The following is a 15,213-nucleotide window of genomic DNA, read 5'->3' on the forward strand; positions in this document are numbered from 1 at the left end:
GAGGTCAAAATGTCCGCCGTGAGAAAAGGTCTATTGGGTATTTAAAGGTTAATGATGAGCGAAGAGCGATAGATGCTTTTGTAGTAACACCACCTGTGGCTTTTACTGCTGCACACTGCCCCTCATGGTCGCTGATTTGTAGACAAATGTCATAGAGAGCTGCAGACAAATTGAAATGCTCGCTGCTGGAAAATTACATAGTGTGAAATAGACAAAGCTGTGAGGAATGAACAATATTAGTGTAACTGCTGCAGTCACTCCAGATGGCACGTAGCAATGTGACATTAGCACCAGTGGCATGAGCTCGGGGGGGTTTAGTCTGCTTGATGCATGAGACTGTGTTGTATGATCGGCTCAGACGTGACCTCAGCGTTTTAGGGGTTAATAGCCCAGGCTCTAGGTTGAAGCTGATTGATGTGTTAAGATTGATTTTGCAATAGTTAGCATAATGACATGGCCTAGTTTAAATTGTCTTAGGCAGTTTGGTTATTGACAATAAAAGGCTGATGAAAATTTAACAAAGGTAGGAATTTTTTGCTACCCCTAGTTGCCGGAGATGGATTACATATGGAACACCCAAACTGTCCATTAGAGGGTTTCAGGTTGAGGCTAAGCCTAGCCGCCTAGGCGATATGACAAAATTATCGTTCAACAGGATAGTGGTTGGCCTCGGTAATGGTCCTCAAGTGTCCATAATAGATAACAGAAAGATATTCAATCATGCAACACCTGTTATGAATTTTGCGCTATATTCAGTCTCTCTTTTTCTCTTGTTTTCTCTATGCTTCACCGCATTGTTGTAGCATATAAAAAAAAAAAAGTAACAACATGAAGCATACGTCTGGCGCTGTAACCTACGTAATTACTCATGTAGCCCCTTACTCCAGCAGGAAAGATTTCGATCTTGTTAGCAAAAAGAATGCAAATGCGCCTATTTGGCAATTCTTTGGTTTTAAACCAAACGAAAAAGGAGAGCGAGAGAACGTGAACGAAGGGATTTATAAGCTGTACAATAAACAGGTCGAGACTAAAGATGGAAACACCACAAATCTCCGCTCCCATCTTAAAACTCACCATCCAATAGGAAATGGTGAATACATTAGATCGCCAATATGACTTACCGAGCCGCAGATACTTCAGCAAGACAGCAAGGTTTCCACCAATGTATTGCAAGCCCGGCGGCCCGGAGGGACTAAGCTGACTCCCCTGCTGGGCCTAGTCATCGGTGATTTATGTATTTTAAAGGAAGAAGTCAGTGGGTGGGTTGTGTGCTTAACGTTAGCGAGTGATGGTGTGTGAGGTTGAGAGAGAGACAGACAGACAGAAGAGGCGCATGGTGCACGTGCATTTTTTGGGGTGACGAGATGCTCAGTTTCTGCCAGCCAGGCGGTCCGTAACGTTAGAGAGTGTGCGAGAGAGAGACGGAGAGATGGAGACCTGAACTACTACAGTGCCGTCATTTCAGATGTGATAAACATGTTATTCATTAAAAAATAATCTCACCAGTTGATTAATCTGATTTATTGATCTCAGCATGCCCTTATGTAAAATAGCGCTTACTATATTGTCGTCACTTTGTGGCCACTTATGGGTATTGCAACATATGGATGTCTAGTCTATAGATTTATCTTTTTTGAACAATAATATTGTATATCGTTGTTTTTCTTAAAGCAATATCGTCATTAGGGGAATTTCAATACCGCCCAACGCTATACCCACCCCTCTATTTGGTCAAACACCCACACACTGCTTTCCACCACCATCCCAACTTTGTAGGTCTGGTCTTGGCACGAAGCATAAAGATGTTTTGCATGAATAAAGAGTACTTAGCCGATCTTAATTCTCAAGCGGATGTTGGAGATGGCTGTGAAGATGTGCACTTTTGTTTAATTGATTTTGTCTTTAGCCTCTGCTTCTGTGGGCGGTTAAAGCTTTTTACCAGGGCAAGATAAAAGCTATCACTGGTGTGTTCGGCTATTTTAGTCTATATTCTCTCAGAGAAAAATAATGACGTGTCCTGCACCATGTTTTGAATTCAGAATCCTGGCGGTGTGTCTGAGCAGCTGTGCTTATTTAGAGAACAGAAAGCATTATTGAAATCACATTTACACCTGGACAGTGGGCGGCTCTCACCATTTAAATGATTCTAATTTCCCAAGCATTTGAATAAATGTCACAAACGCTGTATTCAGCTTTAGGATTGGCTGCCTGCAACAGCTGGCACAAGCTGCTATAGTCGGTGTGCCATAGTTGATTGTGCCCAGGCTCCCACACTCATTCCGCTTTTTACATATTGGAGAAAATGGTTTCTACATCACACCACACACCGCCTCTAGCTGCCCCACATTGAGGAGGGTTTGTGTCCAGTGCTATCGGAAGCAGGTGGTTGGATCTGGAGGTAAGGACTACTGAGGTGTGGGTATCTGATCACAGAGCATGACATGTTTAATGGCAAACTTGCTGGGAAGAAAGGAAATGGCTTAATCCTGTGTGGAGGTAGGGAGCTGTGAAAAGGGCGTGGAATAAGTGAGGTGGCTAGTGGGATGACCCTCTGGGGAGCACACCCCGCCCTGGACATACCCATAAAATGTATGAAAAATGATTAGGCTGTGACTAATTACCCGTTTAGTGTCGCCGAAAGTTGTTAAACAGACCATTGCCTTTTAATACCTAAAGTAAGGAATGGGATTAATTAAGCAGAAATGTATTCTTCTACCCTGCCAAGTCTCTTTCTCACAGTCTCTAAAAACACTGTGTGATGGGGTTTTCACCTCGGGGAAATAGTTGGTAATGGTCTGAGAAAGGAATCTCCTTTTCTCAATTCACTACTTCTTTTTGGGTGGATGAATGAATGAATAAGTACATGAGCAGCTGCCTCTATAAAATGGGAGGCAGAGGGAAAAATGGAACATTAGAAGAAAACGGATTTATGACTGCACAACTGTTCCTTCGAAAAGCATGACCTTTAAAGGAGAAATCCATAACGTTTTTTAATAAATATATCATTATCATTATCCATCTGTATGGTAAAGAGTAGTGAAACACTAAAAATGGCACACATACTGTGGTTAGGGACAGTCTATTCTGTATTCTGCTGCCGAGAAATGTTGATTTTATTTGTCGGGTTACACCTATCCGATTGACAATACCAATGCTGTCTAACTTCATCACTTCAGTCAACACTTCCATCAGTCAGTGACATTTACACTGCATACCAGAAGCAAAAAAGGTAAAACAGGTTCACAAACGCAAAGCTAGAAGCTCTATCATCCTTGTTGTAGTGTGAATTATGAAAACCTACGGATCGTAGCTGTAATCGCCTCAGCATATCAGGTACTGCTTCTTTGTATACACAAACTTACCTATGTTGATGAAAATTACTTTGAGATTGATGGGAGCAATTTAAAAGTATTTCTCTTTGACATAACATTCTTACAACTTGCAACAGCAAATACGTTTTGAAAGGTATGTAATGTCACTTGGATTATATTTTTATCAATATAAAGAGGAAATGTTGTTAGTTAACACATTTGGTAAGTTGCAAATTGTTTTGCCTTTATTTGACAGTGTAGAGACAGAGAGTGGAAATGGGGGGTGAGAGAGGGGTCTGACATGCAACAAAGGTCACAAGGCTGGAATCAAACCCGGGACGTTGCAGTAATGTGGCATGCGCCATAACCACTCGGCTATGAAGGCACTCCGTAGCGAACTTTTTTAAGGAATAACTTAATGTTAGCGAGTGTCAGTGTGCTGTTGAGAGAGAGAGACAGACTGTGTTTGTGATGGTGAGTAGCCTGTGAAGTTAGCAGTAACAGTAACGTTATTGCTGTGAGTGTAGCAGTGCAGTGTGTGTACAGTTTACGCTGTCAATGAACAAATACTACAACTCCTCAAGACCCAGGCCAAGTTCCTGTGTCCTGTTTGCCACCTGCTGATTAAAGTGAAGAGGGTTAGCCCCGAAGTTGGCGACAACTTCAGCTCAGGCTCGCTTAAGGTGGGCTGACCTTTAAGGAGGACCAGCTATTTTCATTTTGGTGACAAGCCCCTTTTCCTCGATCCAACTTGATTAATTATTGTGCAACCAGCATCAGACTCTTGCCAGGTTAATAAAAACAAACTGCTACATTTTGAATTCCGGCCTGCAGTCTTTATCAATCTGTTACACACCAGTCCTTGTTTTATATTCTGATCCCACATGACCAACATAGTCTGACCATCAGCCAGCTGTCACCCGTCGCTTGATCACATGCTTGTCAATGTAACATATGCAGTATAGCCTTAATTAAAACTTATAGACGCATGTGCTGCTCTCCTCCCCCCCCCTCCCCAACAGATTTCTGTCAAATAGACTAAAGGGATAGCTTTCTAGTTATGCGAGATGTGCATTAGGCAACCATGGAAACACTGAAGCATGTAAGTATGTGTGTGAAATAGGATCAAAACAAAGTCTGTTCTGCATGTATCATACTGTGAGTAATGTGTCTGCCCCTCATTAAAAGTGAGTGAAACCTAAGCAGCGACCACATTCGTTATTTGACAGTTTCCCCAGCAGTGCCTGGAGCATTGTGTTTCTAATTGCAAGACAAATAGGCCTATGGCTGCGGCAAACATGATGTGGTGCAACAATATCACCACAATGAATCACTTGCCGTGTAAGTTCATGTAATGTCATGTAAATTCAGTAATTATGGGGAGTGGTAAATCTTTAAAATTATGTAATATTGTTAAAAAAAAAAGCTTTAAACATGTTCATTGCCCCATTTTCTAAAATGTCTACACAGCCCACATTCAAAGTGTACTTTGTATGATCGAGTGTACAGAAAATATGCACTCTACTGCATAGCCTAATTCAACCATGATACGACTGTTGGGGGATTAGGATGCTGTATGTGGGTTAGAGTTGTACACTAATGGTTTACCTGCTTTTTGTGTACCTGGAAATGTGCTGTAGCTGAATGTGACGAATGGGCCCTTTTCATGGCAGACATTTTGACTTGTCAATGCAGGAAAAGCACAGGTGTAACTAATAACATTAATTATGGCTCCACTCTATTTAAAGCAGCAGTGGGTAGAATTGGAGCAAATATGATTAAAAAAAAAAATATTTTTATAAAACGGTCACTATACCCTGATAGTAGTGCATGAGACAGGTAATCTGAAAAAAATCATGTGCCTCTGTGTCCTCCGGTGCTCCCAATGGCATCTGCAATATTTCAGAGACCGGAAGAAAACGACCAATCAGAGCCGAGCTGGAGCCTGTCGTCTCTGAGCAGCTCAAATGTTTTGTTTAGCTGTAAAATGAGAAAGTTTGTGACCCGGCAGCCATGTTGAGATCAGTTGAGAAAATACCAAGCACCGCCCACCAGCCGGAGCAAACTTTCTCATTTTACAGCTAAACAGTACCCTAACATATGTTTCTGAAAACCTTTTACACAAGAAATAGGCATTACAGTAACAGAATATTGATTCATATTTGATCAGCGCTGCCTAGTTTGATCGGATTCGTGAGTTATTGACAGCTGCCTCCGTTGAATGAGCAGCCAATAGGAACGCTCTCTCTGAAATGATCTTTGATTGGCAAAAGATTTTTTAAAGCCTGAAAACGGAGCGATGAGGAGGTGCAGAAGTCTAGTTATCTCTGAGAACATTTGAATTACAATATGCTGAAAGGTTATTATTGAATTTTTGTTGCCCAATGATGCCATCATATTCTGCCTACTGCAGCTTTAAGTGTCCTAGTAAGACAGTAAGTCAACATGCACCATATTGGGACTCTGGCTACTGGCACACTTCAGTGGAATGCAGCCATTATTAATGTTATTGGTTACACCTACATTTGACAAGTAACAATGTCTTCCCTTGTCTGTTATGTACCTTGAAGAAGAAGACCGGGACACCAGCTACCTCTTGGAGGACCATCTACTCCGGTCAGTGTTTGATATCGCTCTCTGCTTTTAGAGGGGAAGGGGATAGAAGGAGCTTAAGGAACCAGCATCCGACACATCCAATGATGAAGTTGTCTTATCAGTTTCTAACTGTTATCATCTGCTCTACTGATACGCTTGCACCCCTCTCTCTGTTTAATCACCGGAAGGGTCAAAATGTCCAATGTGCCTTTCACCAAACTTTGCTGTCATGCAATATTGGACCACAAAAATAAAGTTAAAGCTAGTAAAGTGTGTTCTTTGGCCGAGGACAGCCCTACTCTTTCTACATGGCAGCTGTGGTGTGGTTAAGGTCAGTGAAAGATTGTAATTATGGTCTACAAGACACGCCCATCCACCACCCCGCCTTGCTACAAATAGGGTGCCCCTTTTCCTGCGTTGGCACTGTAAATTGGCATTGGATGTAAATTGTGAGATTTGGATTTGTACAATATGGAATGTAATTCCTGGCAATACTGGGCTGGTTTTCGGAGTTAGAAATATACGGCAGCTCAAATATGAATATATTGCAACAGAATATGCTGCCAACAGATAGTGTCTCTCTTTAAAGTCTATTCAAGTTTCTAGAGGCATTGCACAAGAGCACGGGAATTTGGGTTGTTATTTTGCATCAGTTTAATGATGGTTATGTATGATTTAATCAAAATTTGACCTGGTTTGGGTTAATTGCACTGTGCTGTGATGATACACAGCACGTCCCTCGAATTTTAACAATTTGACACTGAGGATGGAACAGTTTTACTAAAAGAGAAAGCCATCATGCAATCTACAAAACAGCTATTAATATCAGATGATAGTATAACTGTATACTCTGCTTTACTAGCGTTATTGTCATAATAGGATCAAAACTGCATCTGTGCAGTTATATGTGGCTGTACTGGTTGAATAATGTATAATCAAATATAACAAACAAGCATGACATATGTACATAAAAGGTGGTTTTGTGCTTTTGGAGCCTATGCAGGTGGGCCTCTGCCTATAGTTATGAAAATTGCTCTAAGACTAGATGCACCTTTATACAGTTTGACCTGACTCATGTCAGCAGCAAAATGCACTCATCCTCAACAACAAAACTGCAATGGATTGCCAGTTGAACAGTATATATGTATATAAAGGTGGACAACATGACAGCTCCCCAAAAGTGAAGCCAAAATGTCTCAATCACCCCCTGGTGGCTGGCTGCAGTATAGGTCATAAATCAAATACATCAAATACATTTTTCACAAAGATAGCTTCCGTCACATTAGGTAGTTCTTATCACGCTGATGTATGTTCAAGTGTTAATTTTTTGCCCAGGTTTGGTTTTAATTAGTTACTTGATGCTATAAAAAGACACTTCATGATTGGCAGCTGTGAGTCTCTTTCACTGACAAGCTGCGTCCGTGCTCGATACGGCGGCTCCACCGCCCGATCACTAATGTAGAGACTCTTGCTTCAATTGACGACAAAATCTCAAGATGGCAGCTCTTGTATCCGAGCTATTTTGGCTTCACTTCTGTACAGTGGGAGGAAGTGACGCATCGTCAACTAAATACCAATCTGGTGCAGGTGAAGAAAAGTCTCACCACACAACAGCGATATGTCACTTCACAGAGTTTGTCAGCTGACTCCTACTGGTAGTTTTACAACTTTAAATTGCACAGTGAATTCAGACTACTGCATTTTTTTGTCTTTATGGGATATTTTTGTCATGCAATTTATATAGACTCATGTATTGGGAGTTATCGCTGTTATTATTAGCGAAAAGATACCCATAATTTTTAATATTTCTTCCTGGTAGTAATAGCATGTTGCTACAGCTGGCTCCTTACAGCTATGTGCAAGGTGGTAAATCCGGTCTGGAGCCAGCAGAGATCAGTTTGTCAGCTGGGAGATTTACACTTTACATGCTCTTAAAGTCCTGGTCCGACACCGAGGGTGCCAGAAACCCCTGCCAGATTGCCAGACACCAGGCTAGCAAAGGGCCCACACAGCCATTTAACGTCTGTGTTTTCTAGGCTTTATAGCCCATGCTGATGCACTGAGGACACAAGCAAAAGAGAACATTGATTGACCACTTGGACAAGGCCAAGATGCCATAACTTAAAACTGCAGCCTGATTGCTTTTTATCCGAGCTATTACCGGCCTTTTGCTGCCTTATAGGATCAATTTTAAAAGAAAAGCTGTGATGTTTGTTTGTCACGTAACTTGGCGTCCGACCAACTAATACAATATCCCACACTGACTCCTGCTTAATACCTCTGTTAAAGCAATAAGGCAGTATGTTATGTGTAGCAATGATGTCCATTGAGAAGATAAATAATAGTCCAATCCTTCATTTTTGAAAGTAAATAATAGCAGCTTTTAATGTCCAGATATTATAGCAATATTTTCCCTTTTGCATCTCTATTTAATGTGTAGGACACCTATAATTTTGTCTGAGAGCAAATATGCTGCAAATTAGTTTCAATACTACACACCGGAGGCCTTCACAGGCCACCAGTCTTGGATTTGTGTCAATATGTCTAATATTGATTGTGCAGTATGTCATCACCGTAGGAGAAGTTATTTCAAGAAATCAGTAGTCTATACAAAATGTATGCTATTAAATGACAATTACATTTTTTAATTTGATTCACAGATATTACATTTTTTAGAAAAACTATACTGTCTATCACTTAGTTGGCTACTGCATGTTTTATTGATGATTCAGGAGGGGAAAATAGACTTAAATTTTGTAAATAATTTCTGTAACATTATATTTATTCTTACGACATTATTCTTACAGTACATTGGTGCTCATTTGTGCTTATTAATTGATAGCACATCATGCTGCTGCTGGTTTTCTGAGTCCTTTCTTGTTATTATCTGTTTGGGTCGACCACAGATTGCATTGGCTGTAATTGTCCTTGGGTCCATTCGGATCGTGTCTGATTGTGCCCGGTTCCCCTTCAAATCAAGTCTCTGTTTTTGTGAAAGTTAATTTATGCACGCCAAGTTCGGGTCCCACATCCCACCCAATTTGAAAACCTCCACTCCACTACACACTATACAAATGATTATATTTTCAGGAAGGCAACAGCACTCGAGCGAAAAATGAAAAATTATATTTGACCCCTGTGTGACTGTGAATTTAGACAAGCAAACTCATTTTCGCAAACATTCATCATGTTTTCTTCACTTAATTTCTAGTTCTAGTACTCGTAATGTTTTTAATCCTGCTTTATAAAGAACTTTGGGCTGCATCTCTACATGAACGGTGCTATACAAATTAAAGTTATTTTTCAGATGTGATTTGTTTTCCGTCAATTATGTTATGTAATCTACTTAAAATGATGTTTTGCGCAATAAATAGAACAATGATTACAACTTCAACTGACACGATAAGAGTAGTAAAGAGCTGTTGTCAGCTGCGACTGCAAAGTGTGATATATATGGAACAGATCAATGCCGGAGCCTGTTGACAGATATTTTGTGTGCCTAATTATGGACTAAACTTAAGGGAAAGAACTGAAGTTTTAATTAATCTGTGTTTATTCCTCCTGCTTCTTTCAAGCACCTGACTTAATGAAATCCCACAGCTATTAATCTTTTGACATACCTGTGAGCTACTTTGTCAGCAAGCCTCCGTGAGAGCGCAAACCGAGCCTGACATTTGACTAATTGCAGTCATTTGAGAATGATTACTACTATAATGTATTGGAAATGCACAGCGGCGTAACACAACATTCAGGCACCCCTATCCGTCTGGTGACCCACTTTACAGTCGGAATATGGAAGAAGCTGTTGAACCACTAAAAAAAAAACTCTACTAATTGGAGCAAGTTAAGTACAAAGTGATGATTGCAATCAGAAGGTCCTGTCTGATTTTTGCCAGAATCGCTGAAGACGGGAACCGATCCATGGCACAATCAATCATCCAGTGCTGCGCCATAACCAAACCCCAACTTATTCCCCTCCCTTCTGTTCCACAGCGGAGCCTCAGAAGAATGACTCTTACCTGTCCTTGGCACCTCGCGAATTGCTGTGCGTTTGATGAAGACCTCAGTCACACCTTGCTGGGCTGGAGTGGAGAGCTCATTACAGCCAGAGGAGACAAGTGCATGGGAAAGAATGAATAGAGGTGGCTGTGCATGTGAGAAAGACATAGAAAGAGAGAGAGTATAGGGTGTAGACTGTGCAGAAAGTAGTAAATATGAGCAATGGGGAAAGCCCCTTGTAAGGTGAAATAAGGGGCACTTGGGGACTCTCCTTGTACATTGCACCTGTCTTATCATTTAACTCTTATTTGTTGGTCTTACTAAACTGTCAGCAATTCCCTGCCTTCTTGGCCTTTACCTGTAAAATGCCATGGAAATGCTGACAGGCTGCCAAACCGGAGCTGTCTGGAAACAGACTGCTGTTGGCTTTTCTTTGACTTCTACCACGTATTGTCAGAATTAAATGTACACGCAAAGCGCTGCACTTACTATTTATATACCACAGCCCACCTTTTCAAATACAAATTCATTTAACAGCAGCGTTCTCCAATTGACTCTTTACTTTCACAACTCACCGGTAACTGAGTAATACATATTTTCCCCCTGAAACGTGCCTCACCCATTCCTGCAGTCGGTGTCAGTGATGTTTCGTGTAATTGTGTATTTTTCTGGACCGATTCAATTGTCTCTTGATGTATTCCTCGCTCAGCTGAGCATGTCATTACACACATCATTTGTGTGCAATTTAATGTGGTATGCAACAAGGTTACATTTCTATGGTGGTTCAATTTGAGGACTCGTAGCATTTCCGCTGCAATCATTTCTCTCTTCTCTGTCTCTCTTTTTCCACTCGGGCTCAGAAATTGCTTCGGCGATGACTACGCACTCCTTTGCCTCGCTCGGTCATGCCACAATTTTAGGTTCACGTTGGGAGATATTCCAATTATCAGTCAGGTTATGTGATGTAAATGGTAACTTTCTCTTTTTAGCCTGGGTGTGCTGATCAATTTTTTACTCAAGTGGACTGCATCATAAAATTCTATCTGCTGCTTTATGTCCTTTTCACTGGATGTAGCAGTTGTAGGATTTATATGCTTCTCATCATCTTGAATGGGGATTGTACTGAGTAGGGATGTGCATTTCAAGCAAAATTACTATTCGGGGAGCTAATCAATCATTTTTCGAAAATCCCCCGCGTGCCTTTAACGGCATGTAGGGTTGGCACATTTTCCCATCTAAAGCTATAAATTAAGGGTGTATTTCGACCACATTGTTGGAACAGTGGAGGAGACCTGTGGAAAACCAAGACAGTTTTGATGAGTTTTATTCTGTTTCTGTCCGGTTTGAATGAAGTGAAGGGAAGTTTTACGATGTTCCGCCGCTTGAACAGATGATCTACCAGCTGAAACTACGGGGGGGCACACACAAACACATACACACACAAACACACCTGCCCCAACAGAAAAGAGCCAAACTGAACGTGCCACACGTTGTACCGGTAGTAACTTTACTACCGGGTGGCGCCTGCGACGGTTAAACAAGGGAAAATATATTTATTAAGAGATCATGATAGTCGCATAAACCATTCGATTTTTTTTTTTTAAATTGAATGACTGTTCGAAAAATTCAAAATCATGACCCATCTCTTGTACTGTGGTGTGTTTCTGGTAATCTTAAATGCAACGGACTGCAGTTGTAACTGGGTCAGTTAGTATTAGCCTATACATTTTTAGAATTAGTTTTACCTTTCATAAAGGACAGTTAAAAGTCAGTGCAACAAAATTTGGACAGGCACAGGAAAGTAGTCAAATGTCAAGTTTATGTAATATTTTATGTCCGTTATCTGAACTGCACTAATACAGGTTTCTCCAACCAAGGTCCTGTACAAACACTAAAAATTATTTGGTAGCTTTATTTGATCAAGGCCGTATGGTCGCCTTCTCTTTGACCTATCATAGAATAATTATGGCCTCCTATTACCTTTCTTTGTTTTGCTTGACACGCTGTTCAATCACAATGCCACGGTGTATGTGAAAGTGACAGGATTATCATTAACTTTAATTACTGTGTGCCAAGTCATCTGAAGGCAGTGTTTTGTCCCGGGAACCGCCCCAGCCCCCCGCTCGCAGCCACAGGCCCTGTCCTTCATCACCTGTGAAGGTCTAATCTTATCTGCGGCTGTTGCATGGCCCTTCATTAATCACTCCCCCGGCCCAATCAAACGGTGACTGATGGTTGACGCGGCCTTGTCCGGCCATCCCTCAGGTGCTGGGAGCCGGCGTTGGATTGGCCGGGGCACAAATGCGGTATAGATTCTGTGGCCGGCGTCAGCGTGTGCATAAACACGGCGGTGTCCTCTACACGGGGGTACACGGCATGCCATGTAACCCTGTGCCAACAATCCAGTGCACCCGAAGTTCAACACATTGTTCCGCTGCTGCTGACCTTGTCTCATCAGGAGCGGCTAACTCTTCAAGCTGTGATCATGGTACTGTATATATTTTTGCTCAATGACACAAAACTTTTTACTTGTTTGACCAAAACTGAGACATAAAATTGTCATCCTATCTTTTTGTGAGCCAGGGCTCGAGTTTAAGAACGTCCCATCGTCCTGGTGCGAAAAAATTATGATCGGGGAGGATGAAAATTAATTTTGGGATGAATTTGGGACGAGAGTTGAAAGAAAAATACCTGCTCCATTAGAATGAACGATGATGAAAATGACTGCATGTTTTGCGTAGCGCACCGTTATTATAAAACATAAACACATACACGCATACGTAGCCTACTGTCAGTGCCTGGCCCGGTCCCGCACACACACACACACACAGAATATACGCCGGGCTCTGACCCCACGACAGCCGCAGGAGCAACGGAAAATTATTCCCAAGTCAATGAGGTAATCTTTCTAGTATTAACGTTACCATCGCATTTTTTTCCGTGGCAACATACTGCATCTCTGCCCAGGACTGAAGCATCTTGTCCTGCAGCTCCGCCAACTTTAGGATGCACCAACTTTAGGATGCACCAGCTAGCAGGGTCGGTTCCAGCTTTTTGGGGGCTCATATGCAAAATCGTTTTTTTTTTTATTTGTACACATAAAAAATATTTGAATTTACCTTAGCTGCATTGTTAACATCAAAATCAAAACAAACATGCAAATTCTAAATAAAACAAAACAAAACAATAAAACTACTTTTTAAAATAAAAATAAGTTTTGGATAAATTACAAGTTCATGAACAAAACTAAAACCACTTTTGATGTTCGATTTATGTTAAAGGTCACTTTGAATGATCAACTAATCATAATGTAGAAAAACAAAGATTTTAAATTTGGGGCAGTCCACATTTATTTCAAGACCACTTGTAGGTTGTACTTCGGGACGGTTCTGGGACGATGGTGAAAAATGTTCGTTTAGAGCCCTGTTGTGAGCTCAGTAGAAGATGTGCAGTGGCTGACCAGTGATATCATGAATGGAAAGGGTGTGTGTGTGTGTGTGGTGAAAGGAGGTTGCAGGTAGGAGGAGGAGGAGGGAGATGGAATAGAAATAGTTTGTTCTAGTAGCAGCAGGATATAAATGGCACAAAGATGAAACAAATCAACCTTAGGTAGCCCCGGCCGTTAGCCAATCCATAGTAATCAGTGAGGCTGCATTGAGCTCTCCGCTTCATGGACCCTTACCAATCAGCAGAGAAAACAGAGATCTGTCATCTGTTTTCCTCTGCTCACTGACGGGGGCAAGGGGGCAGTGAGAGTGAAGTGTGGTAATTATATATGAAGTGTGTGTATGGAAGGGGTTGGGGGGCGTATGCGTCGGTGTTTTAGTGTCATAATCCCCTTTTTTAAAGTGTCTTTTTTTTTTTTTGTTCTACACTATTTGTCAGTCACTCAACAGAGGGTGTCCTGCTGGCAACGTGATTAGAGGATTGATCAGGGATGTGAGCTAATACATGCCCACCGCTGATGTCAAAACACAGATGGCATGACTCACTGTGCAGCCTTCTAAAAGAGATTTTGTTTAATCTTGTCTTATGGACAAGTCTGGCCAAATGACTTCCAGGGGGATGTGCCGCGTCTATTTGTATTGATCTCCATTAATTGCTGTGACAGGAAAATGTGAAATTAAACACAAGGCGGTGTGTAATTTGGAAAACATCACTTATCTCCTCGCACAACGTGCGGGCACAAAGGCAGCGAACATATAGACAAGAGATGTGCACACGCGTAGACAAGCGCACAACATCTGTTTTGTATGCAGTGGCGTGACAAAATGATCTTCCTGGTAGGCAGATGATTTGGCATCGGTTCGCTCAGGTTTTCATAACCTTTGGATGCCTCCCATCCTTGTCCTACAGAGAACCGAGGACAAAGCTCTGCCCTATTAGAGATGAATAATGGGCCTGTTGGCAAAAGAGACGTTGCTAATGTTTTGTCCAAATATCTCAAATCTGTCCCCAATGATAATGTATTCTGCGGCAGTGCCAAACAGCTCTATATTTGAAGAGGTGATTTCATTGCAGATATGGCTTATACAATCTTTAGATTGGAAAAGGAAATAAACAAAATCCCCCCTCACATTGTAATGTCTGGCGGGTGTATGGGCATCACAATAAGGGCTTAGTTTGTTTTCCTGTAATTGATGCTTTGCCTGTGTGGCGGCATAGCTTTGTTTGTTTATGCTAATGGCTGTGATGACCTGTTGGTCCCCAATCTAGCAGGGAAATGGCAGCCAATGCTTTGGGGAGTGAGCCATTGATCTCTCTTCAGTGCCTCTTTCTTCACAGGTACTTGGGATTAACTGAGCCAGAGCAAGACAAAGGGAAAACGTTACAAAAGAAGGCAAAAAAAAAAAAATCAAATTACTTCTGGTATATGCATGTATAGCACATCAGCTTCAGGCAAATTGATGCTTCTACCAAGCTGCCTGGTGTAAAAGTGCTCACTCTGCTTCCCTTATATCGGGCTCTTGAGGCATGATGCTGCCTTAACAGCACAGCTGTAATTCCCCTAAGCAGTGCACTATGCAATAACTATTATACATGAACACACAAACAAAAACAAAGAGGTGGGCTGTTATGGATGTTCTTCTCTAGAGTACCTAATAATCTAGTGTGTCGCAGTGGCCAGTTGTAGAAGACTGGGTACATCCCAAGCCATGATGGAAGCAGAGAATCAGTGAGATACCAGCACTCGTACCCAAGGTGGCATCTGTCACTTCGTTGTAATTTGTAACAATAGTAACTAAGCTTATTTTAAAGGGTAACTGGGGTATTTTTCAACCTGGACCCTATTTTCCCATGTTTATGT

The 15,213-nt window shown here is 41.6% G+C and overlaps 1 long non-coding RNA gene across 1 annotated transcript; it reads left to right on the top strand.

Moving 5' to 3' along the window:
* The first annotated feature begins 5,880 nt into the window (after window positions 1-5,880).
* On the top strand, window positions 5,881-14,950 carry LOC119477706. Its single transcript, XR_005204290.1, has 2 exons — window positions 5,881-5,927; window positions 9,900-14,950. It is a non-coding gene; the product is annotated as an uncharacterized LOC119477706 (long non-coding RNA).
* The last annotated feature ends 263 nt before the right edge of the window (window positions 14,951-15,213 follow it).

The sequence above is a fragment of the Sebastes umbrosus genome, chromosome 2 (genome assembly GCF_015220745.1).
Source record: "Sebastes umbrosus isolate fSebUmb1 chromosome 2, fSebUmb1.pri, whole genome shotgun sequence".
Lineage (NCBI taxonomy): Eukaryota > Metazoa > Chordata > Actinopteri > Perciformes > Sebastidae > Sebastes > Sebastes umbrosus.